Source organism: Osmia lignaria, chromosome 12, assembly GCF_051020975.1.
Source record: "Osmia lignaria lignaria isolate PbOS001 chromosome 12, iyOsmLign1, whole genome shotgun sequence".
NCBI lineage: Eukaryota > Metazoa > Arthropoda > Insecta > Hymenoptera > Megachilidae > Osmia > Osmia lignaria.
The window spans coordinates 5,119,692-5,146,264 of NC_135043.1; the positions used below are offsets into that span (position 1 = coordinate 5,119,692).

Sequence of the window (26,573 nt, forward strand, 5' to 3'; positions counted from 1 at the left end):
CTAATATCGGTTCTCCGCTTTTGATACCGATGGTTTCGTTAACCTTGCGATTAGATTCTTCAGGGTCAGATGTAAAAATGTAGGGTACCGGAGGGAGAAATAATCGTGAACCAGATGCGACACGATAAGGTGTGCGTGTTCGACGAAGAAAAAGGACACAGGCTGTTTGGCCCCGTTCTATTTCTCTCGTTTACTCTCTCGGTTCCGTTTCTTTCCTTCGCCACATGAATGAACGCGCCAGCCGGAAGTAAGTAGGTTACTGTTACGTCATGCGCGCACGCGCGCTCGCTCGGCCGACCTGCAGCCTGCACCAACGACACGATGCTATAGTTTCGCGCTCATATTAGACCAGATCTTACCGATAGACTGCCGGCTAAGAGAAAGTAATTAAAGGAGAAAGACAAAGGGAGTGTGTGTATGTATAAGAGAAAGAGAGAGATAGAGAGATCGTCTTGGCAAGATGCACCGCCCGTTTCCGCTCTGCTAAATTCAAGGTTACCCATTGTCGGCCTGGTAGAACACCTAGCCACATACTTCCAGTTCTTCTTGTTCTTCTTGTTCTCTCGTGGCACGCTTGCGTTTCCTCTGAATCGCCTCTGTCGTTGGTAACCCGTGATAAGGATGATGCATTAGAGTCCTTGGGAAGGAATACTACTTGCCACCTTGGAAGAAGGATGGCAAAGGATGATCTGCTTCGGAGATTGCCACCAATGTGCTGATCATTTGTCAGCGGTCTTTTTCTTTTTTCTTCTTTTTTTTAAGAACGATACGTATAAATTTTTATAATTTCTCATCGATATTCTCTTTGGAATCGTACGGAGTTCCGGTTAGTTCGGAGTAGCCTCGAGTATTTCGAAGGTGCAACGTGCAGTAGCGATCGAACAAAGTTGTTAGAAAGCAGAGTAAAGTCAGGTGGACACGATAGATCTAGCTTTGTCGCGGTACGATCGGATTTGGGAGTAACCGGGAGGAATTTAAACGGCCGCGTAGGCGACAGTGAAAGCAGCGTTACTTAATACTCGTATCACCGGCCGTAAATAACAAAGACCGCCCGCTCGTTGAACTGGACCGAACGACTTTTGTCGTCTTATTGGTGTACGTTTAAGGCGATAGACGCGCAGGAACTCGAAAACGGGCCTCTCTCTTTCTCTCGAAAGTCGAAAAGACAAATCGTGATCGTTGATGAATTTATATTCTCGACCTCTGACCGTAACCGATGCGACGTCGAGCCTGGTACTTCCTTTTTTCTTCTTCCTTTTTTAACAAACTTCGTTGAAATCGAAGCTATCGAGAAACAATTTTCACCGTTCGAAAATTGTTACACTTGATTAATGAACATCGAGGTAAGAAACGGTTTAGGTTTCAACAAAAATAATTAATTTCCTTGGTATCGTGGTATCGGTTAGTGGAACGTTGCACGTACGTAGCGTCGTTTAATCAGGATCATCAGGAGGCACGACCTTCGTAGCCGCGGATGGTTCATTAATAAAAAGAAGTCGCGTTTCCACCAGCGAGATCTCAGGCTGGCGCCGTGTAAATCGAAGAGGACCTGGTGTTCCCTTGCACTTGCCAGGGCCCGAGGGGACAGGTTTCAAGGCTGCGACCGATCATCGTCTCGATGAGCCTCTTCTCACTCTCCTCACGTCTCATCTTCACGATGAAAGACGAAAAAACAAGGTGGATGCGTGACAGGGGAGGTAACGTACGTTCCCTAGCGACCTTTTTCTCGAACGGTTTCTCATGCAAAATGGGAAAATGTTGCTGAGAAACAGCGAGGAACAACTTCGATGGGAGGAACGAGACTTTTCTTTGCCAGGAAGTGGACACTGGTGTGCTTCGTTCTGCTTCCGCTCTCACGCGTTCTCTTCAACAAAGATTTTCATCTTCCCCCCGAGAAGGGACTCGCTTATAACTTCTCTATTTTCGTCTAAAACGCTATCGAAAGCTTCTCTGCTTGAATTATCAGGCAGTAGGGTACGTCTGGAAGGGTCTCGACAGGAGATTGATCGGTACGGTCGATTTCCGATCGACAAGCCGAGGGGAGACGGTGTTGGTCGAGCTGGCATTCGTCTCGGGCTCTTATACGTGACAAATCGAATGGAGGCCAAAGGGACGACGTGACACGACGCAAGAGCGATGAATAGAGGAATAGATCTGTCGTGTTTAGCTCGATTTCTACCCCCCTTTTTATTCTCCTCTTCCCATCCTTTCGGCACGTGAATGTCTTCTGCATCTAGATCCTGCTGGATCTAGATACATCGTTTCATCGACGTGATCTCGATCGAGTCGTTTTAGACACGGTCCCGCGCGAAACGATCGATTATTCCCATTGAACGAAGAATTTCTTGGTGGAAAATCATTGCTTTTCCATTATCTCTATAGAAAATCGCGGTTTAACGGATTTGCCGTGGATCCGCGTGAAAAGGTGGCATTCGAATAATTCCCGAGTAAAACACCTTGTCATCCAAAGAATTTCTATGGACTGGCTCCGAGACGTTCAAGGAGAAATCGTTTCAATAGCGGCTGATTGTTTATCGGTAATACCAGTCGAAGAAATGTCAAGGATGTTGTAACGCTTCCGTTAATAATGCGCTATAAATAGCTATGGTGCTGTTAGGTTTTCATAAATAAAAAAAAAAAAAAAATAAAAACGGTAAGACGGTAGAGAAAGGGAATCGCTTATGGTTTCATCCGCGTGAAACTCATTTCACGACAAACTCGCACCGTCAGAGTGATTTCGTGCGCCAATGGAGTCAGCTTTTTCTCTCCCGATGGGTTCAAAACCATTCGACAAGTCATCGTTCGCGGCTAACGTTGCCCATTTCCCTGTAACCATAGCGATACGTGAAAAAGAACATTCTCCATGGTTCAATCTCTTCGCCGTACAGTAATACTCTTCCTGGACATTAAGCTTCGATTGTTAAGATGGAATCAAAATGGCTAATACTGTTATCCCCTTGAACCGCGGTTAGTCGACGGTATTTGTCGAATAAGTGGCCAAGCTTCGTACATCAATTTTCCTGTCTTCTAACATCGCATTATTCATTTTCTATTTGTCATCATTCCAGCGTGCGAAAGGATGGCAATAGGCGGATGGAAAATTTTCCCAAAGTACATTGGTTTTTATTTCGAGAATATCTTGCCGAATGAAGTCGGAATACGATAAGGGAGCTAATAAGCCTCGGAAGCTAGCTGGAATAGCATTAATTTCCATCCTGCAGGAAGATTAATCCCTCCTGTTGCTCGGTGCAGCTCGAAAGCGAACAAGCGTATGTATCTGTCTAATCCATCTGTCGGTTTCACGCGTGCGTGGGCGTGTGTTGCTTCGACACCTTTGCCGATATATGTGTAACGCCGTGTAACCACCGCTTAACAAGGTTACAGGAATTCGATCTTAACGCTAGAAACTCGCGCGCGTGCCGTCTTTCAACCAACGACCATAGCCTCGGCAATTATTCCGCTAATTGTAGAATCGTTGCGGTCGCTTTGTTCTACATTTCATCGTATCCGTGACAGATATATTTCTCATTAATCATCGAATAAATTAAACGAAATTTCACAACTATCTGCCGCGTTATCCCGATGTCAACGATCTGAAATGGAATTCACGGTGAAATGCGGGTTAATCGAGGGTTAATCTATCACGGAACCGCGTCGAGAGGGCGCGTTACAGCTCTCTAAATCGCGTCGTTGTGTTTCTACCTTAATGTTAGATTCATTGTACGCACGGTGCAACGTGTGGGCGTGAATAATCGACGCTCTAACATGCGAGCCCGGGATCTAGAACTGGAGTTGAAAAGAAACAGGGAGGGAGGAAGAGAGAGAGAGAGAGAGTTGATGGAGAAAGGGGCTATTGACCGAGGGGGCCATTTTTTTTTTTTCGTCGACATTAGAGAAGTGTACAATAGAGATTCGTAGAAGCAGTCGGTCACCCATTAATTGTAACTTTTAGCCTGGATTACACGTGTTGAAAGAGAAAGGAGCCATTGACCCGGGGGGGATAGTCGTTCGGAATAAGCGATCCTGAAAAGGTACCATAAGCCTCTTTGTGTAACTAACTATTATCGAGTGTTTCACGGGAATCTTAGCGAATAGGGATTACTCAATTGTATTTGAAAGTGGGACATCGTGGATCGTTGAATCTAATCGTTCGCTAATTTTTTCTCTTGATATCCCATCGATTGGCTGTTACCGTTCCGAGGATGTTGAACGAAAATCGCCGTTCGAGGAGGCGAAGGGTGTCTTCTTTCGAGACCTTTTCATGCGGTACGTTCGTAAGCAGAGCGAGTCGAGCTTATCTGGAGAGGCCTGGTTTCACGAACACGGCCTCGTAGCTCGCCTTCTACTTTAACCCATGGATAACACGGTACACCAACTCTCTTTATCCTCTTCGAGCCATTCTCGTCCGTTTCGTTCCCTCTAACCGTGGTAGTCCCTTTCGATCTTCGATTCCTCGTTCGGTTGCCTCCACGTTCTCTCCTGTCTCTTCTTCTTTCTCCTTCGTGTTCGATGTTCGATACCTCTTCACCCTTCGTCCCTTTTCATCGTCTCAGCTCGACTCGGCCGTTTCCCTCCCTTCTGTCTTGCCGCGGTGCTCGAAGCGAGCTGGTCCTGCTATAACCCGGAGTCGGCTGACGGTCGCCCCATGTATGGCAGCTTGTTTTATGCTGGCTACGCTGCATTGCGATGCACGTCGCGTTGTGTGCAGTGTGCACTCGCCTCGAAACACACGCGATGTATTATATATCCTGCGCCACGGCTTTCGAATAACCGCGTAACTCGGTGGCGGGACGTATCCAGATTGTCCTTCCCTACCACCGTTCGCCACGATTCCCTTTCCTTAGGGATGAGTTACAAGCATTTCGACTTGTTCGGAGATCAAATATTATCGAATTCTGGATCACCTTTCGTTGAGAATTCGATCCTAGATCTAATTCACTTTCCTAACTAATTCTCTCTGTATATATCGAGAACCTCAACCGTTCTCCAGGGCAAAAGAAAGAACAGAAAAGAGAAAGAGAGAGAGAGAGGGGCGGCCAGTTCGAGCGGCAACTTCGAAACGCGCGTAATGGCATTCCTCGTTCTCAGCTGCGTTCGCACCCTGACCTTACTCGCCCATATTCGGGCCTGATCGTGATTGCTTTCTGCCTTTTTGCACACCGTGGATCCGGTGTATGCGTGCACGCGGATACGCGTTCCTCTTTTCACGGGCGGTCTTATTACGTTTTTGTTTCGCTAACGAACGCGAGCGGACGATTGCTGGGAGGAGAGTGATCCATCGAAATCGCACGCTTTCGTTTTTCCATCCGTTCGAAGGCATATGCTTAATAAATAGATTTTTAATCTATCTGTAACGATCTATCTGTTAGCGATTATTACGCAAGAGAGAAAGGATCGATAAATACGACAGGATCGATGAAAAACCGTCGGTTATCTTTAAGACAATGGATCGATTTGTCTTCGGAGGAACAAGAGACTGGATGATTTTTCTCATCGATCATAGCGGTAATGAAAATTATCGGGGTGTAGCGATCTCGAGGCGGAAAACGGGCTACGAATCGCGCAGTCTTGTCTACTCGAAGAGGAGTGAAGGAAAGGAAAAAAAATGGCGTAGAAGAAAAGAATAAATCAACGTCGATAATAATTCTTACAGCGTGTAATGACGTCCGAAGGAAACAGGATCAACGGCTTTTTGCGTTGTTGTTTTCGCGAGCGCATCCTTCTCGATCCACGGGAAATGCAAGGCACCGTGAGTACTATCGAGAGGACGCGATCGGCACACGCTCGATACGCTCCGACCGCTTTTACCACTCACCAGACCCAACAGATGTATTTATGTTCGGTTAATCGACTTCGCTTCTTCCACTCGATGCTCGAACGTATCGGGTAGAAGTGGAAACGTCGCTGAAAAAGTAGCAATCCCTCTTTCTGCCTCGAGATCAATGGCTTGGGACAACAATCCTCCACCTCCCCCTCCTTCTTTCTTTCGTTTCCTCTTTTTCGATTCCGATTACTTGAAAAGCAACTCGAGATCCCCGTACGAAGACCCAGCGAGTTCGCTTTCAAGATCGCCAATTCCTTCTCTTTTACCGATCGTATCAATTTCAATCCGTGTAGCAAGCGAATTAAAAATTAATTTACCGAAATGAGAGAAACGTGCCGTAGTTCGTTCACGGTTGGATGGGTTAGTTTTCACTGACAACGCCGGTTCTGTGCATCCAAGCCCCGTTCTGGAGAACCGTGACCTTGAAACTCGACTATAGGAACGCTGTAGGAGAACGTGGCACGAGTTGGACCGGTGCATAGCGCGATAATCTCGATACTGGGATCGATCGGTTTCCTCCGAACGGTTCGCTCTGAATGTTTTGACAATCCTCGGCGAAGAATCCTTTCAAAATGAATAGGTTCTATTGTCTTAGTAATTTGAATTCAAAGGCTTATGTCGCGAGGAAACGGAATGAAAGGTAATTTCACGTCTCGTCCTCGTAATCCAAATTCATGGCGACGAGTTTGCCGGAGACTATTTCAAGAAAGAGGCAGAGGGGGATGTTCTATAAGCGGTTTGAATTTATTTTTGCGCCAAGGGGACAGCCAGTCCCTTTGTCGCGGAAGGTCGTGTTCGTGGTCGAGTTTGCGGCCAATCCTCTCGCTGTCGTCGCACGACAACTCTTCCGACTCCTTTTGCTTGGCGGATTTACGGTAAAAACTAGTTTCGCAGCACGCCTCTCTATTTCAGTCGTCCTGGCTCGTGCAACGTGGAAGCGTTTCCACTCCTTTCTGGCTTCCATTCGATTTATGTACGTTGCCCGGTAATTGATGCCTCTAGAAGCTTGATTTCGACAGCCGTGGAACGTTTACGTTTCAACGGAAGCACGTGCGGTATCCGCGAATCGCTATTATCGATCCTGTAATTAGCCGCAATTAGCACGACGTCGCCTCGTTCGCGACGCCACCGACCGAGAGATTACACTCGGTGGGGTTGGCTTCGCGAGCTCTCATTCGCCCCGAGTTCCTCCACGATAGACTTTGAATTTGATTTTGATAAATAATCCTCTCGATCTCGTTACGTAAAAATACGTGAATCTCCAAGTGACGTAACGACGATTCGAATAAAATGCATTCTATTTGTCAGGGACGTTGCAATCTTGGCCTTATTGAATCGCACGGTACGCGTACCGGTAGCATTGAAACTAGCCAAGTACTTTTCCCACACGTGTAGGAAGATGCGTTCGTAAGATTAAATTAATTCCATAGTGTGTCGGTGAGACGTCAAAGCGACGCGAAGCGTACATCCTCGTTAGATGATTCACTAGTTTCCCTCCGGTATCTTTAAAACGGTTCCCTTTAAAATTGATTAAATTTAATCGTCGAATCGTTGCATCGATTTTATTCGCGCGCTGATTAATTGCTCTCGCTGCTTGGCAGAGGTGGGTTGTATTTTAATAGACGCGCCGGCCAATAACGAGCACGTTTAATTGACCATTAACGCTCGTACCGCGTTGAAAACCGACCGAAACGATGCTAACAAAACAGGACGATAAAACGAAGCGTTATTGGTTATCGGATGCTAGCTCGATTCGTCAAATATAAATTACATTGCCTATTGATGTTGAAGTACGGTACTTTTATTTACGGGCCTGTTGTAAACGTCGTGTAACAGCGCGAATGTAACCAGGGTAAAAATTATTATATATTCAGAGGAGGTTGCGTTATTATTGCCCCGTGCTTCGTTCTCCTTTAGAAGCATCCTTAAAGGCGGCGTAAACTTAAATATATGCAGTGGAAAAACGGTATTTCCAATGATATTCTATTTGGCTGTTTAATAAATTTTCTTAAATGCAAGAATAAATTTCATCTATTAAGAAATTATGTTCGTAATGTAATTAACTCGTGTACGTAGGCCTTTGGTAATTCTTTTGTTCCATCTTATTGACGCGCATACATAACAATAACTCGTTTAACCAACGCGGATAATAAGGAACGAGTAGTAGATGGATGAAGAAAGTTTTCTGGTCGTAATTGAAACGTCATTGCGGTAATCGGAAAGTTTCCGAAGGAAAGTACCGTAAGGAACGATTCGGGTTGCGTAGTCGATACTCGATCAATCGAATCGACGATAAGCCTGCGTTTGCGTAATTGTGTCTCGTTCCATTTTCTCCTATCTCGACACGCACTTTTAGCGTGATCGAGATCGTGTCTGTGGCTAGAATGGACACGGTTAGCACACGTTGTATTATGTAAAACGCGGTTGTACAGCAAAATGGTCAGAAGATAGCGCTCGATATTAATGCTCCCCGATGCTTTTGCAACGTTCGAATGAATTTTTCTCTTTCACAAGATCACCGGTTACGCTTACGGGAGAAATATCGCCGAGTAAATTATAAGAAGGATAAAATCATGGTACGATTTATAAAATACGAAGCCATGAAAATTCAAACAAATCCGCTCGCCTCGGAGGGAGAAGAAAATCTGTTGAAAGAGTAGGGAAAAGCTATGGAAGAAGGGAGGATGGCTTGCGTTATCCTTGAAGGACGCCTGATCGTTGCCGTCATCAGGAATACCATTCGGATGCGAATAAAATTACAAGACGCGGCGAACGTACGTCCGTGGTGGCATTGAACGTGACGATACACGCTTTCCTCTATCCAATAATTATTTATAAATACGTGACGTCACGTTCCAGCCTAGACTACACTTGGTACGCCGACGCTAATTAGATGGTTACGCGGTGAAAAAGTTCATCGAACCCCACCTCCCGAGCATCTTCTCTCTCCTACAACTTGTCCAACCTTCTCGATAACACGACCAATTGGTCCCAGTTACGGCTTCTCTATGTAAATACTGCTCGTTCACCTAGCGAGAATCTTTCCTACCTTCGGAATTTTATAGAGGACCGCTTTTGCTCGCGAATATACGAGCAGCTTGCTATATTGTGAGTTAGTAAGTTGAGCTGAAATCATGGTATTTCCTTGGCTCGTTATACCGAGACAAAATTAACGATTCACTCATTTTTTTCTTCGAACGATGGTAATCTTTTAGAGTTATAATTTAATATTCTAATTGTGTTCGGACTTGAGCCACTTCTCGGGTATCGAGACTCGTTTTTGAAAATTGTACGTATATTTTTCCGTGATTTCTTCCCACGAAATAAAGCGAACTTGGACCGGTTTCGCATAAGTAAGATTTTTCTTCGATAATCCGATTTCGTATCCGTGGAAATCGTATGACGAGCAAGGGAGTAACCGTCGAACGGCCATCGAACGCTTAACTATCGAGCCGCCTCTCTGGAAATTATTTTGTCGCGCATGTAAATTGGATATTACTAATTCGCGCCTCCGTGTAACTCGATATCATTACTGCGTCATTACACCAGAAGCCGTCCGAGCAGGATGATTTACACGAAGTACTCGTTTCTCCGCGCGTTTAAGCTTCATTTACCTTAACGCGATTTTCCGCAAGGGATCGCTTTCAGCCAGCCATGGTTTTTCTCCTTCTCGAAAATGCCGTGCGAACGGAGAGAGAGAGTTTTCATATCCGATGAGTGATTAAATCGGATGAATCGTACCGTTTCAATGACACGGATGATCGAATGTTTACGTAAATCGATAAGGAATACTCGGTAACAATTAATTACAGTGATTCGTTTCGGAAGAGTAACTTTCATCCACGAGTACGTTCAATTAATCGAATATCGAACGACATCGAGATCGTCGATCTCCATTGAATTTTCCTCGATTCGATTCGCGCAATTTGGCGTTCACAATCAGTCGTTAAACTCTATCAGCCGTGTAATTGCAGCGGCGAGTTGGCGAGTGCGTATTGTGCGCGCACACGCTTCGCTTTTTTGCTATCGTGAGATCATCTTCCTTTCTCTCTTTTACCTTGGATTCATTTTTTTTTTGTGTTTTTTTTTTTTATTTCATCTCCCTTCTCTTACGTTGCAATTGATCGTTTCATGAATTGTTCATCGATGAAATCAGAAACAGTTTAATTTAACCGGATCGTTGTCGATGCGAAAGTGATCAGCTAAGACGAGAGGTTTCCTCGTAACCGGACGGTGGACAGGCTCCGGGGTCGGAATCGAAGCAAACGAAGGAAGTGCATCGGGGAACGACCTCGAGCTGTCGATCGAGACCGCTAAGAAGGTCTCCGGTTGGCCGCCACGCAGTTGCACGAAGACACGAACGTCGTCGTACAAGCTTTTGCGCAACAGGCATAATTATGGCCGAAGAGGAAGCGTAGCCGAGTGCGTTAGCACACGTAGGACGAGCGTTGAACGATGAACTTGACACTGTCGAGCCATGGAAACGGCCACTAGGGAAGATCGAGCGCTAACAAGTGAGAAGATCGAGTGCGTTACCGTAACTCTTATCTCCGCCTACTTATTCGTTCGCCATCTTTTTTTCTTCTTCCATCTTTCAGAATTCGAAGAAAAACGAATATTTTTCTTAAGATTTTTCTTAGTTCTTTAATTTATTCATCGGTCGGTGTACGGTGAAAACATCAGGACGTGCACGTAGCAGACTGCGTTGCATAACTAATGGTCGGCGATCGAGGAACGGCGATAGATCGGCGTGCTCTCTCGCTATCTGAATAATAATTTGGCTTTATTCAGCATAGAAGTCGGCGGCATCGTCGTCGTCGCGATCGTTCGACGTGAGAAGGTTCGAGCCACGAATTTGCATATAAACGCCGCGATCTAACGTTACCGCTTCGACCGGCGTCGTTACTGCCGAATACTAACGGTCCCTCTTTGTTCCTACTCGGCCATTAGCAATTATTAACAGTCATTTTCGTGAGTCGTGAGACGCGAACATGATCGAACGTTTTGCGAGGATCGATAATCGATCAATTTGAATTTCACCCGATTCGTGTGTGCACCAACATAACTGCACTCGAAAAACGTAATATTTTACATACTATACTTTTAGAAAGCAATCCTACGACAAATTGTTGAGTTTGAAGTAACTTTCCTTCACTCGAATCTGCACTTTGGATTAGTGAAGAGCTATATAATAAAGAATAGCATACTCAAGTTTCATTTAATCGATGGTTAGAGATCCCTCGAATTAAAATTCATCGTGCCTCTTCGCAATTTAATTTCAAACGACGAAATTCTGCGTTTCCTGAAAAGGAATGCAACATCGAACGACCGAAAAAGATTCGATTCATGGTGACCGCGATCCATTCCACTGACACGACGATGAGAATTTTTAACGATTTCACGGCTCAGATTTGCATATCTGGGTTTCTGATGATCTTGAAACTCCCCTGACTGGTCAAAATTCCTCGAATCTCGAGAAACTTAACGGGTAATCAGAATTCTTACGATAACGAAACAAATTGAAGAAGACGTTTATCGATATTTATACCAATCGTTTCTGTGCTTTGTTTCGCTGAGAATCATTATTGCTTCTCATACACGAACTACAGTTATTCCCTGTTTCGTTCCATCAAAGCTAAGCACTTTTTGCATTTCGATATCAAAGAAAGTTGACCAGTCTAGGGTATACGGACAATTAGTCTCGATAACGATCATTAAAGTCATCATTGAACCGTAAAAACGGGTCAGAGTCCTCTGAGACAGTGATCGAGCTCGAGCAGTGATTCTCAATTTATCTAGAATTCTTCGCAGTTATGTTTGAGATTGTTTAAAAAAAAAAAGAAAAAAACTTTATAGAAAGAGAGAAGAGATAAAAGGAGGGTGAACGAACTTTGAACGGTTTAATATTTCTATAGAGACTGTGACGCATAAATCACGAGAAGCGTGTGCAAGGGACGAAGGAAGGAACAGGAAGTGCCTCGGCACCGACACACGATTTGACAAAGTATTATCGATACGTGACGAGAAAGTCGAGCCTTTGTTGCGTTGCAGTACGCGTGGGATTGCCATTCGTTGCACGGACAACGTCGCTCGATTTTCGTGGTATAACCTCGCGAAACGGAATGCACCGCTTCCAACTGTTTTGTTTTCCCATGGCGAACCCTTTTAAAAAACGAACGTGCCCCAACTCCGAGTATTCTCCTTACATTCCTTCCCGCTCCTCAAAAGTCAACTGTTCGGGACCCTTTCGGATCTTCAATTGCAAATGCTGAAATTGTTAATATTTATAAAAAGAGAAGAGGTAAGAGAGTAGACGAGGAGATAAGAAACGATGTCGATCGTCTCGTACGCTGACCAGGAAATCCATAATCAAAGGCCAGTGTCAGCGCGGACATGTTCACGGGGATATTCAAGTGTCAACCCGTATAAACAATCCATGTCCGAGGCGCATGTAAATGAAAAACGCACGCACGCGATCCTCGGTTTCGCAAGCAGCCGCTATTGTCCGCGTTAACACAAAAGGAGGTAAGGATTTTTCACCGAGCCTTTTACACGGGGGTTGCAAGGAAGCTGTGGCAAGGAACGACAGACGTTTATTGATACGTGACGAGAAAGCGAACCCGTGTGGGATTGGCATTCGTCGCGTGGTGAGCCAGGATGAGCCAGGACCTCGGTATGCAAACCGATTCGTTCGCCTCCTCTTCGGCTACGCTTAAAAACGCTTCGACGGTGCGTCAATGAAACCAGTTAAGACTTTTCTGCCGTTTCTCGAGGCTTCTGGCAATTCCAGAAATTATACTCGTATCATTCGCCGTTTAAAAGTTTAGTATTGATGTTTAGAAAGGTGGTTAATGGGAGATCGGGGTTGCCGCGCGGCCGATGAAACGAGATTTACGGGAAATTTTCTAACTTTTCGCGTGACACCGAGAGGAAATTCCGACAGTCACCGAGTTCGCTGGGCGTTCGTGACCAAGCCTCGTAAGTATCCGCGACAAAACGTCCCGGCGCTTCGTTCTGGACGATTTAAGAGACTAGGTTAAATTGCCTTTGCTTCCTCGCTCTTTTCTTTTTCCCTGGAAATGAGCTTGGGCTTTCTGGCGAGCGTGCAAAAGCCGGCACGCGAGGCTTTCAAGCTTTTGGCTATCTTAACATTTTTCCCCATCGTTCACTATTCTTGTGATTTATTTTTTAAAAAATTCGATTTATCAAATTTATAGACTCGCATAAATTACGTGGACGTTTAAGATTTATTCTTTCGCCAAGGTTTCACTTTGGATCGACGTTTTATTTCCGCGCCATAACAGACAGATTTTCCGGACTGTCGGTCTACAAAGAGGAAAAAAACAGAAACAAATGATTCGAGTGAATTATTTCCGCGGTTACTTTCGACGTTCGAACGAAACTCGTCCGTAATGTCGGGCACGCGATCAGCGGCGCGGATCCAGCCTTTTTATTGGCCCGTTAACCAGATCGGTATACAGCCGCGAACACGTGCAATTAGCTGAAATCGTGGCTCGGTAACCTCTTTAATCGTGATGCATGTTAGAAAGTCGGTAGAGAAGGATTTTAGAGAAATTTCCGACTATGCGTGCGTACGCTGACCGAGAAATGCGCTTTACATCGGTCCGATAGCTGAAACGTCGAACGGTGTAATATTTTCAACGGACTACTGAACGTTTTAATCGTCCGTTCGATGTAAATCATTGGAAAAGTTCGACGAAGGGAAAGCTTGAAAAAAGGAAGAAAGGTTGAACATATTAGCCTCCCGTGACTTCTCATTTCATTTTTCTATATCGATAAGATAGAGTAAGTTATTACCTTGTTCAGCTATCTGGCTGACAGAATTATTATATTTTCGTCGGGCTATAATTTATTACACTTTTCTAGAGTGAAGGATATTTTTATTAGGGAAATCATGGGGGTGGGGGTGGGTGAAAGCGTTCAATTTCTTGATGGAAGAAAGTAATGAATTAAATACGTCTAATGTTATTGCATTTCTATATGCCAGCTCGTTCAAGTCACAGACGCATCACGAAGGACCCGTCGACGATGTCACGAATGATTTCTCCGCTCTGTCGACCGGCACAGAAGCGTGTTAATCGAGGCTGCTAAGCGGAATTCCTAGCCAGCCGATCGACAGTCGACAATTAAAGTCGCACCGAACGTTAGCGTTAAGCAAACACAATAGACCCGCAGCTATCGTTGCGACAGTCGTTGTCATTCCAGACACATTTTCTCCTTTGTTCTATCCATCTCGTAGCCGTTTGCCATTCGATTTCCCAATCTCGCAACGTCGGTGGCCCAACCCTTGATTCTTTCTTACTATCTTTTTTTCGTTCTTCTTCCCCGCTCTTTTTCGCGTTTCTTTTTTCGTCTCTTGCCTGAGATGGACGCGTCGGGGCGCACCCTGAGACCGCACCCTGCCGTCGAATCGGTTTCCCCCTCCTAGTCCCACGTGTTCGGCGTTAATTAGGGAGCGGCTGGGACGATCGTCGATTTAGTTAGCCGGGATTTTACGTTCGATGCGTTTCCCGACGAAAAGGCATGCGAGCCTCGCGTGTTAATGACATTCTTAACTGGAGAAAAAATGAGGTTGATGAAAGTTTCCAAGCGGACTGTTTCGAGGAACAATTACGGTTATCAACGTGTCCGCTGAGCAGCGCCATTGAAACGTAGAAAGTAAGACTTCGGATGGGCATGACTTAAACTCGAAAGCCTCGAGAAACAATTACCATAAAGTTTCGACCGTACGACCGTCTCCGCGTTATTTATGTTCCGGTCCTTCCGACTGTTCGCCTCTTTCGAGATTTCATGGTTGCGCGAGTGGTTAAATTAGACGTTCAACCCCTTTCGCAGAGGGTAACAACGTAAGAATAAAAAATGGTAACGTCTCAATTGAAATCTCGAGGTTGTATTACTTGTTTCGTTAATTGCTACTATGAAGAAGAAAATAAGAGGGAAAGGTAAATGGCGGCGAGTTAAGGGTTGACTGTACCGTAAATAACGTTCCTGACGACCTTCGTTTTAAGTAAACGAACGTGTTCGAGCGGCAAGGCAATCTGGTGTTAATCAGGACGAAGACATTAAGCGAAATAACGTACGGGTATCCTTTGAAAAGAGTGTCACGGTGCAATTGTAAAGGACTTGAGGACGTTTGGAAAGGCGAGGGGCAAGTGAAAGCGTCGTTAACGTGACAGATAATTAATCTAACCCCGATAAATGCTCGATTACAACCGACCAAGGACGAGTGTACTATTAAACGTACGGTCGAACGAGAAAGTTTCAAATAAGAGGGGAAAAAAGTTTACGGTGCCTGATATATTATTTAGAGAAATAAAGATGATGGAAAGTTAAATTGCCTATACGTGTTATAGGAAAATAGATTATAAAATAGATAGAATTTTTTTTACCTACATTTGCGCCAAAGGACAAACAAACATTTTAGAAACTCGTTCAGTTTTAGCAGCGGTTACCAGTTTAATTCTTCGCGTGCCATCGGTGAAAAAGTTCGAGGAGCAAAGTACGGGGCAGGCTTTGTTCAGTACGTCACTGGGTCACCGGTTCGGTAGGTTCGAGTCGGCCAGGCAGGAGGAAATTTTAGTTGGAACCGGGCCACGTTCGACGCGCCAAGAATTTACCCGTGAAATTCCTCCACGACGTACAGCGAGGCTCGATACTCGAAAGGGTAAAAAGAAACGAGAAACTCGACGAACCGTTCGTTATATTCTCGATACGGCACGCGTGGTTATGATCGTTGTCGAGATGCTGCTGATTAACATGCTTGAACGAGCATTCGTTCATAAAGTAATCCTCTAAAGTGGCTGTTCTGTTTAAATCGTTGAAATTCCTGTGGCTTGTTTCCTTGCCTTTTCAGTATTGAAATACATAAGCGCACGGGTGTTTCTATCTTCCATCTGGAAATCGATTTCCCGTGTGATTTAGTATCATTGAATTAGCGGTTAGACTCTATAAACCGAACGAGAATTCAGGATTATTCCGACGTTGATTTAATCGATCGAATTATTGATAGGCAAATTGCTGGAAAATCAGGTTTTTGAATTTCCATAAAACTAGTTGATGAAAAATAGAAATTCAAGTTGCCTTTCGTGTTTCTCTTCCCTCTGTTCGCAAAAGGTAAGTCGGAAAGGAAAGGCATCTACGGGGCAAGAAATTCCACCCTCGTTCGGTAAAAAAGGGGTAAAGAAGGGAAGGAGGAGAGATAAGGGTCAAGGTGGCCGTAACTCGCGGAACGAAATCGAACCGAATCGAGAGAAGAAGCGACGCGGCGGTTGCAGTTGGGTGAAGGCGGTTTCGCGATCGTTGCCGATAGTCGCGAGAGGAGAGAACAGCGGAATATTGGCCAACTATCGCGTTGCATTAGCATATCTACGCGGCAATAAAGGTGTGTAACCGTATTCAGCTAGCCGCGCGTAAACCAGCCGATAAATTAGACGCGCTAATCGAACGCTCGTTGCGTGTAATCGAGCCGAGTGCCATGCCGCGCCGATTCAGCCTCACCTCAAAGAGGAAGAGTCGACCAAGGAAATTTCGTCTGCTAGTTTTCTAATCGTTTTTCTCTGCGACAATGGCTCGATTTCATCCGAAAAACGAGGCTGTAACAAGCTCGTTACGCTTTATAGACCGCGTCTGATTGAAACAGTGATCTTCGCTTAAATATTGTCTCTTACTTTTGTTCTACAAACTTACTTGTCTCGTAGAAATGAAATAAGCAAACATAATTTTGCTCGATCGTTCTGGACACGCGTAAAATAATGAAAGTTTCTCTAGAAAGATGTCGAAGCGAGGTACAAACATTTCTGCCCCACGCGCGTGGTCGGACCGTACAAAATCGTGGCAATTAAGAGATCCTTGTAACCGATCGGCCGATTGCTTCACGTAATCCGTTGAAATTACGCTTGAAACAGCGGCGTCGTGCGTCATCGCGCGTCTTGCTCAATCGAGCGACCGCGATCGACGCCGAGCGTCTTTAATCGCTTAATTGTCGCGCCACGCGACCCTCGCGAACAACGGCCGACTCTCCTTACCCACTTTCGACGATTCGCGTTTCCCTCACCTTTCACCGGCTATTTAACCGGTGAATAGCGTCGACGATTACCTACGAAATAACGTGTTCGAAGCTATACGATTTCGTCTTTGGTCGAATGAAGAATTCCAGGAGCATCTAATCGCGATCCTTTGGTCGAGACCTGGACTTTCGTTTTTCTGGATGCTCTCCTTACCTCCATATTTTCTCGGTAAGGATAATCGTTCAGTGGAACGCGCCCGAAATAAAATTTCGTCGAAGCACGTAGACGAAGAAACTGGTTCGAGCGTGGTAGGCGCCCGTTCCTCTCTTCTAATAAACGAAATTAACTTTCCGCGGACGATCGGCCGAAAAAGCGGTCGCGTTCCGCAGGAATGCTCGTCCTCCACTTGGAACGGATCCTTACAAGGATCTCTGGTCCCCGCGTACGTGCCTCGTCACTGAACCTTCCATCTTAGTAATTGGCGTTCTTGTTTAATTGAGTATTGTTTAGGGCACGTGGAAGGTCAGCTCGATCGATTTTTATATAAATCTAAAATCGAAATCCGATTAGAAGAAATTCCTTGGAGGTAACAATAAGTGATCCGAGAATTCCATAATCGAAAGGATATCTGGTTAGTTGAAAGCGTGGGCGTGTTGGCAACAGTACGATGCTCGGAATAGACCGAGAAGAAGAAGGTGTACCAGGATGGAGCGGAAGGTGGTGTTGGTGGCGGTGATCGCAGCTGCAATTACCGACCGTTATCAGCGGTTACGTCGCCGGCGACGTTGTAGACTCGTAAACAGAGAGGATAGTTTCGCGGATAGTCGAGCGATTTCGTGGCCAGATAAGGCCCGGCCGCGTAATCTTTATGGTCGTGCGAAGGAAACGTCATAACTCGTGGCTCCGGCCACCGTTCGCCAAGTTACGAGCGCGGCTCGCGCGAATAACGCGCTAATTGAATGAACGAACCGAGCCGACCCGCTTATCTTGGAGGCCGGATCTCGTTAATCGCCAGACGCTTTTAGAAACGGAAGTTCCATCGCGATGCATCGTATCTGCGCCGGTGCAACGCGGTGCAACGAGCTACTCGGCCCGATTGCTTTTAGCGTTACCATCGGGTCACGGCTGAGTTTGTGGGGTCGTTAGTGTGACGAGCGAGGGGCTGCTTTTATGGGGAAGAAACTCGTTTCGATAGCGATGGAAGGATATATGGGGGTCTATGGAAATTGAGGTGAAAGGTTGAAGATGGTAAGTGCAAGAGGAAAAGTGGGACGCTTGAAATTATATTTCAAGTCTTAGCACTTTGATGCCACTAGAGAAATTATTTTTCCATAAAGAAAGAAAAAAAAGAATACAAAGATTACCTAATCCCATATGCACTCTTTAATGGAGAAATCATCGGGAAGATCTGTAAACGACGAACGATCCAGTTACGCGACAAAGTGGCGGAATACAAGCGGTTTAAGTAAGTGTACCGGTAGTAAAAGATAACAGCTTGAAAGCAAATAGATTTTCGCGGTCACGCAACCGGATTCGCCGGGGCTGGTTTGACGCGGAACAGGCGTTATCGGCGCGATTAGTGGAAAGGCAAAAGGGTGGCTCGTAAGCCGCGGTGGCGGCAGCCAAACAACGCCTCTAAATTACCGAGTTACAGGCTTCTGGCAGCCGGTCGCAATAACGCGAGCTCCTATCCAACGCTACGATAATTGCCGGTTCGTTGCCTGTGTACTGGCTTTCCTCTTGCCTTTTCGCTCAGCCTATCTCCTTCTATCCACCTCGAGCCGCACGTAGTCTGTCCTCTGAAAAGGTTATGCTCTTGCGAGACAAGTTGAGCAACGGGTTAGGTGATCGTGCACCGGGTGTCTAAAAACGAGTCCTTCTAATGGCTCACCACCTGTCGAATCTCATCGAATTCGCCGCGTTAAGGTTCAGATGGCTCGTGTGGAATTCCGGGGTGGAAGCGTGCGGTCTGTCGGTAAGATAGAATTGTGAAACGATGAAAAGTATCGCGATCTCGATTCCCCGTTGCAAAGTGCATCGATGTAGCTAAATAGGACGTGGTCTCACGCTCGCCGGTGCATCTAGGCTTCGACGCTTCAAGGTTGCCTCGCGAGGATCGGTGTCGCGCTCTTGCCAGCAGACCTTTTAACGATTTTGCAACGAAATCCGCAACGACACGTTTCGCAACAGCCCGCGGCTCGCATTGTATCCACGACGTTCCAATGAATAACCTGCCGCGACTGCTCGACTAATGGATAATCGCAATTATCAGTGTGAAATCGGTTTTCGCCGCGACGGGGGAGGCGAGTGTCTTGAAATCGAATTTATGCGTTCGGTATCCTCGGGATTAATAACTTCACGCCGCGAGGCTACGCTGTTCTGAATCCTACGAGGTTCTGGAAGATCCTCTAAAATTTCTGTGCCTGATAAATTACTCAAGAATTAGGCACATCGATCGCAGTCATGTCTCATCAATTTCACCGACAGGAATCGACGAATTTTTCTCAGATCTTCGAGTTCTGTTCGGTGCGTTAATAGGTACGGTCGTTGATGCGTAGCGTCATTGATTATACGTTGCAATAATGCTTCACGACCAATTAAAATGCACTGTTGGATACTGATATACTGCAAATTAACCGGCGCTACGTTGCCGCTTAATCAGCATATTTATTGCTGGCAGCGGAGCCAAGCCAGGCAAAGCGAGCTACAGATGAAAGAAAAAGAGAAAGGAAGAAAGAGAGAATCGTAGCTGGTGTATGCTTCAATGTTGCGAGTGGTACCAATTTCATTGGAGATACGCTTAATCCAAGTGGATAACGCGGATAGCAAGCTGGATATAATAGGAATCCTCTCGGCGGTTCCACGCTTCCAGTCATCTCACCCTATACCAGTTTTCCTACGAACCATGCTTATAAAGTATCGTTCGAGTTCTCGAAGCTTAACCTTTTCCCTCCACTATATCACCGACCACCTCCGTATTTCGTTTCGCGCCCTTTGCTCGCCATCGCGCGAAAGGAAAATTTATCGACCTCCCTCTTTGTTCCTTTCTTTCTTTCAGGGCAGAAGGGTGGTGCATATAACTCAAGGATATTGGGCACTTCTTCTTCTGCCAGTGAAAGTGAAGGATTGTTAAATTAAGAGGGAAGAAAGATTTTACAGGATTTTATGGCTTATTTGGTAGAGAGCTGTTGCCGGTGGTTCTTTGTTGTTTGTTTTGGGGTTGAAGACGGGGACCGAGTTATTGAGTACTTCTTCTTCTGGTGAAAGCGAGGAACTGGTTATTTCGGGGGATTTTATTTGGGGAAGAGACTTTTCTTTTTATTTATCAAGAAGATAGATGGTAATCTCAAGGATACGAGGTACTTTTTCTTGTTCGGATAAGAGCGAGGGTGTTTTCTCGAAGTCCAAGCTTCGAATGGAAGGAGACACGAGTCACGTGAGAATGACAGCGAATAAGATTGTTATTGCTGGTTGTCCAGCGTATCTTTGCATCTATCTGCGAGCGATCTGTCGGTAGCTCATCTTGGACGTTCAGTTGGTTACCATTGCTCGGCCTGGCTCGCTGACAACAATCACGCCACGTAGATATTTATGCGGTTATTATCTTATTCCTCTGGGATCAATTAGATGTATCTCGGCTAATCTTGGACCGTTTTCACTGACGTTTATTACTACTTGCCAGCGTACGTTCTTCGTATCCTCTAGCTCTAGAACTTCCCAGATAACCTGGTTACAAAACAATCCAGAACATTTTGGTCGGTCTGATTAATCGACAGAAAGAGAAAGGTATCGATCACCTGTCCATCGAACAGTTCAAGATACATCGTCTGGAATCGTCTGATCGGCGCGTGCACATTGTTGCAAGGGTACCAGTCGAGGAACGTGACACCGCGTGTCTCGGTGAACAGGCTCGAGAGCTGCACCGGATTATCCAAGTAGAAAATGTAATGGAACGAGTAAAGTTTGCGTTCACGCGTCGTTGAACTCGGCCAGGACCTGACAGCGTGGATAGAAGGCAGAGCCGAAGGAAGGGAACGAGAGACAATGCAGTGGACGATGGAGCACCGGTGTGATTAGGTAACCGTATCGACGTGCTTCGATTCAGCCTCGTGTGGGTGCACGACACACGTGTACTTAGAGAAAGAAAGCAGATAGGTGAACACGTTCGATAGATAATGCATTTTCCACGGACACGTTCCAGATTCCAGTTAAATCAGCCCGGTTTCCTCCGGAAATTCCCTAACATTTTTCTTTCGACTGGTCTAGAGGAAATGCCTGAGGATATTTCGGTTAGTTGATCGATAATTGTTATTAGAATGGTGTAAATTCGACAAGATCCAATTACAAGCGATTTGAACTTGACCTTTCGTTAGGATCGAGCAATCAAAGAGGCGGTAGATGAATCGAAGATTAATATTCAAGCTAGATTAACACACTAACGTTGTAGGATCGTTAAATTTTACAATCGATCGAATCGTAGGCGCGTGTTAGCCCGTAGCCGGTTTAACGATCGTTCGAGGCCGCAAATGAAGCAGAAAGTTAATTCTGACGATTGATCGTCGTTAGACCAGCATGCACGATTGGACAAATTAAGGCGTAACGGGTAAATGGCTCGTTAACGATGCCTCGTCGCTCTTTTTACCTCTTCTGCTCATCTTCCTTTCACACGTGAAATCGAATACTTTTTATCATTCAAATGATTCCCAATAGAAGTTATCAATCGAAAAAAACTAGAGTAGAACGATAATTAAACGTCGTATCTTTAAAACTTTTAAGACGTTTAATGTAATCACCGTTCCATACCAGTTTACGATTTCATCTAAATTACAAGATTTTAATATTTCAAGTTTCGTTTATTACCATTATCGGTAACTGTTTTTACAATGTCGTCCGTTTGCTTTCCAGGAACGACAGGAAACCCGGCGGATCATCCACGGGGAGAGAGCATCGAGATTGTCGGTGAGTCGAAACATCTATACTACCTTTTTCATCGAGTCATCCGCGATCAATTAACGTGTTTTTAAATCCGATACTTTTTATTCGTCGATACTCTAACGCTAATCGCGTCCTGCTTCGACGACTTCCTGTTTGCCTTCGATTATGCAAGAAACAGAGCGGTATCAGGAAGTTCATTTTACGATCGATTTCATGCGTGCCTCGAGCTTTATTTTCACTCTTTTTACTCTTTTATGGAACCTGACCGATAAACCGGATGTACACTTGATCAATTCGACTTTCTTATTTATTTTTCGAAAAATTGTATTTAAAGGGGGGAAGATAGAAATTAGAATTCAAAAGCATTTACCACCGAAAGGGTTAATTACGGAGAGCAAGAAAGATTTTTCACTTGCTTTAACCTTCGCGAACACCCTGTATAATGGTGGGACGTCGATTGACCCTTGCGGTACTCCCACCAGAATCCAACGAGCGCATCACCCACACCAGGACGCGTAGTGCAGCCATCACCATCGCCGTCCTATGTCGATGTCTGTCGAGCCTGTAGAGACGCGCCACGACGCCTGTACGCTTCGCTTCGTACGTGCAGGGGTCATATTCTCATCGGCGATGCATGTCCCCTGGTGAACAGTCCACCGAAACGGTTCGTCGTTCGATCGAACGGAGAAAAATTGCGAACCAACGGCAGAGCTCGCGAACAGACCTCGAGACTCTGCCCGATAGAAATCTGATCGCTCGTTACCTGTTCCTCTCTCATGGACTGCGTCAGAGATATCGTGACCGTTTTTGCGCCGGGGTCATAGCTGTCCTTCGGATGCATCGGGTCCTCTTCCTTTTTTCATCGAGACTCGTGACGGTGGCAATCGAGAGCACCGAAGATGACTTTGATTCGAACGAGGGTCAACAGTTCAATATCCCTAGTGATCCCATCGCTTGGAATTTAAATTGATATTTTCAGAATTCTATTTCTGGAAAATGGGCAAATTTCAAATTGGACACTCTGTATATTCGACAGTGCACAGAGGAGTTTTCGAACGGGTTCAAAGCCACCATACGACGACGTTTCGAACGCTTTAATAGGCGGAATTTGTCTGGCCGGCAGGTACACTGACAGCCAGTCGGTCGTGCCTATTGCCCGAAGGTATACGAGGAGGCGAGGAGGAAATGGAGGATGCTCGAGCGAGCGGACGGCAAGTTCGCGACCGCCACCACCGTATGTAGGACAATTTCGCGGGAAACCTGGCTCGATTTTTCCGCTGACCCGTGGGAATTTATGGGCGGATACCGCGGCTGCCGTGGCGCGGTTATTAGAAGCGGGATCTGGGACACGAGGAAACCTCGGATGCGTTCCTCGAGCTACGGGACAGAGGTCAGCTAGTTAGACTCTGGGAGGGATGTCGTTAGAGGTGGAATTTAAATGGTAGAAGAGATTGGAACGATTCGAAGGCTTCCTTGATAGTGCTTGATGTTCCTTTCAAGGAGATGTCTTCAGAGGATGCAATTGTTAAAGAGAATATTTATTTATAAAAACCTTCTGCCTCGGCTCTTGCAATATCGGAACCGTTATTTCATCAAGTTCGATTAATAAAATTACCACTTCTCGTCGACCTAATTCTGATTCTTGATACATTTCATCGACAGGTATCGCTGGGTTGTTAAACAATTTCCCACGTCGATCAACGAGGATAGTTTTAATAGCCCAGCCCGAAGCGTATCGATAATGGACTGTCGAGCGATCCAGTCGGATAACTCGAGGTCGTGTAGACGATCTATTCTCCCCCCTCTTCCCCTTTCCACTTTATTCCTCCTCCATTTACGACAATGTGAAAAGATATCCTTATCTAATCCAGGTCGTAATGTCAGGATTGTTAACGAAGGATAGATTACCGGTCGATCGAGTTCGTTACGTTGCAAACGTGGCCTCGTATCTTTGACCTTGGTCGAGGGTGGAACGGTTGTGAAATTGAAAAAACGAGAGGTACGAGTTGGTCGTAATTAAAGCATCGACGTTCGAGGTACCGTAAGGGTCAATCCACGGTCTTGAGTATCATACTTGGGAGCGAACGTGGCACGCAGAGGCCGCGATGGCCACATCGTCGTGCCTACGCTTTTGATCGTTGGTATTTGTCAGGTATCGATGAACAAGTGTCCCGATGCATTGAAAAATTCGATATTGTGATTGAGAAATTCATAGAATTTTATGGAAAAATATTTTTTGAATACTCTTAGTTATTTAACGACAGGTAGACGTTGGTTCTCGCCATCGTGAAAAGAAAATAGTGGTCGTAGGACGACTGCCTATTTATCCATTCCTAGTACGACTCGTTAGTCTCCTTCGACTTTCTTCGCTTCCTGATTGCCTTCCTGGTCCGTCGTATCGTGTACCTGCCTGGCCAGACAAATTCCGGTCGTTAAAGCTCCAGTGTCCCGGCACTTCCGCGCGCGTGTGAACCGCGTGAACCCTGTCCCCTTCGATGCACTCGAGCCTCTTTCGGGATGACATGACGGCCTAAAACGGGAAAGCTTTCGCTTCTGAAAGAGGAAGCCGATTTCTAGCGGTACGTTCTTTGAATTAACGTACGCTGGAATTGGCTTTCCTAACGAGCCACCGTACTTTTATCAGACGAAACCTTCTACGGTCCAATTGATCTTAAACAAAGGGGACATTGTACAGTTAAAAAGGTACTTGTCCAGTAAAAGGAAACGAAGGATTTTTCATTTTTCCGAATGGTATTTTGAAATATCTTTACACGTAGATGTTTGCTGGAAAAAGTCGTAGAAGAGAATATTTCTATCGGTATTGGCTATAAATTAAGATGAGAACAGGAAAAGGTAAGAAGCCGACCGTCAAAGGAGGCACGTTGACCGGTCAACACAATCGGCGTGCCGGTTGTGTAGCACGCCTTTTTCGGCGAACTGTGAACGTAGCCTGAGGTCTGGCATTCCCCTTTCCTCCTTCGTCGTCGGCCGGTTCGTCCGGGGTCACCGACGAGAGGTCACGTCGCTCGCATGGCATCGGTGACTTTTTCATTTTTCTCTCTCCCTCCATCGACCCTTACACCCCCTCTCTCTTAACCCGTATCTTTCTCTCGCTTCTTCTCGATAGCCAGGGGCCCAGCTTTGCTAGATGCTGCTTCGTTTAAAGGAGTGGTTCAACACATAGGCGCAGACCTCTTCTCAAACAAGAAGAGGTCTCTTCTTCTTCAACCACCAGCGGGGTGGATTAAAAAATTTCATATTTTTCAATTCTGGAGGCAAGAGGGTGCAAAATTATTTTATATAATTTGATTTTAATTAACATTTGAAGACGTAGGCGCATTTTTTGGAGAAAAATTCTTGGATCTCAAAAAGGGTGGATTGGAAATATTATTTTTTCAATAAAAATCATAGTTTAAGAGTGGTTATCTTCTTTTTGAACCATCCACAGGGTTAATTACAAAATCTCATTTTTTTTTAATTCTGGAGGCAAAAGGGTGCAAAATTATTTCATACAGTTTGATTTTAATTAATATTTGAAGACGTGAGCGCATTTTTCGGAGAAAAATTCTTGGATCTTGAAAAGGGTGGATTGAAAATATTATTTTTTCAATAAAAATCATAGTTTCAGAGTGGTTGGATCTAATTCATCGAAGAATCTCTCGATCCGTCGAACATGGCGCACGGTTAAGTGTCTCGCGTTCTCTCTAATCACTTTACCCACGACACCGAGCCGAAAACTAACGGTAACATCTGCTTCCACGGTGAATAGTGTTCATCGAGCGGTTTTTGCCGTGCGAACGACGCCAGTGGTCAAAGGTTCTCGCGTATAAAACCGATGAAGACGCGGTTCGAGAGGACGACGAGGAAGATTTGCGAGCACACTGAGAGACGACGGCTTACCGCTCCCTAAGTCACCGACACGAAAGGATAAATGCTCGCGATTAACGATTTATTTAATTCAACGACGATGGTGACCGATCATTGCTCCTCTTTTCTTCTTCCTGAAGACCTAGGGAAATTTTTAATTAATATTTTTTTTTTCAACACTAACGCTCTTACGATTTCTTTTACTACTCGATCCGAAAGGATCGATTCCACGCTATAAAAATGAAATAAATTTCAGCGAAAATCGAACGATTCGAACAATTTTCATTGCACGAACAGTTAAACGAACATTCTAGGATACATCGATTACGGGTTAAAGAATGTTCCGCGAACGGCGAACGGTTAAACAATCATCCGAAATATTCGTGATACCAAGTGTTTTCCGAGAAAGGCAATTAGCTGGGCGAACTATTCGCGTAAATCACGGAGCCGTTAACTAAATCTTGATTGATCAATTAAACGGTCGTCGCGGGACGTTTATAATGCAGTGAATATCTCGGAACGAGACGAGCCACGGTTGACCAACAGCTTAGCGAGAATAATGGCTTTGCGTAACAATTAAACGTCGCTTTCAGATGCATTTACGATTTGAGCAATCCTTTCAGCGTCACGATTACGAATCAACTAGACAGCTCATCGTTTAACTCTCGTCTCGGAGTTCTTGGCATTCTTTTCATCTTTTCTTATTCCGATTGAATCGATTTTATCGATGCCGCAATATTTTGCCATCTATTACTTACCTTTTATTATTTTTTTTTTTTTCGCAAAATCAGAGGCGTTGACCATAACAGTCGAGGAGTTAAGTATCGTAGTGTCGGCACAGTAATGCGGGTGATTGCGTTTAATGGGTGTCGTTAACGGAGGAGGGTGAACGGTGGTATGCGGATTAGTCGAGAGGCGGA

At 45.3% G+C, this 26,573-nt stretch overlaps 1 protein-coding gene across 2 annotated transcripts in view; it reads left to right on the forward strand.

The window, feature by feature from the left end:
* Nucleotides 1-26,573, forward strand: part of sano (CABIT domain-containing protein serrano) — a 101,600-nt gene that overhangs the window by 20,339 nt on the left and 54,688 nt on the right. For both annotated transcript variants that reach the window (XM_034321222.2, XM_034321221.2), the window contains exon 2: nucleotides 21,757-21,810. The gene's annotated coding sequence lies outside the window, so the exon portion shown is untranslated. The remainder of the gene's footprint in view (nucleotides 1-21,756; nucleotides 21,811-26,573) is intronic.